We start from the raw sequence: 618 nt of genomic DNA, 5'->3' as shown, positions 1-618 counted from the left end.
CAAAAAGTCAACGTTCAACGTTCGAAACCCTAGGGTTAACGCCGGTCAACGCGTAACCCTAGGTCAACGCCAGTCAACGCGTTGCGACAAAAAGTCAACACACGGTGATCCAAAACCCTAAGTCAACACAATGTGGCGGAGGTAGTTCAAAGTCAACTCAATGACACGAGCCAAACTCATTTCATCAGCTGCAGACTCGAGACTCTGACGACGGCCAAGCGATAAACGCAGTGCCGAAAGAACTTCGGCTATTCGTCAAAGCATCGAATAGACCGAAAATCGAAGGAGCCAAGAGTTAAAGCTAACTACAAGTCCTTACGCCGACTGAAGGCTAGACCAATTACATCCAAAGTATTCCAGCCTCTTCTATAAAAGAAACGAGTCTGAAACGCTTTGGAGGGGGTATCTGTAGGCATCGAAAATTGCCTATAGGTCTCCACGAACGGTTCAGTGTTAAAGAGCGACGATGAACGTCACTACCCGATCCACAGGAGTCCAATTGACGTCGATGAATGATTGAAGTGAATCGACGAACTACGTGAGCTGATAAGATTTCGGAACAACGAAGACCCGGACCAATCGGGAACCCAGCACTGTTCACAAAAAGGACAACGCCCT

This window comes from Asparagus officinalis, chromosome 5 (genome assembly GCF_001876935.1).
Source record: "Asparagus officinalis chromosome 5, Aspof.V1, whole genome shotgun sequence".
NCBI lineage: Eukaryota > Viridiplantae > Streptophyta > Magnoliopsida > Asparagales > Asparagaceae > Asparagus > Asparagus officinalis.
The sequence above is the reverse complement of the archived record's forward strand: the minus strand, read 5'-3'. Positions refer to the sequence as shown.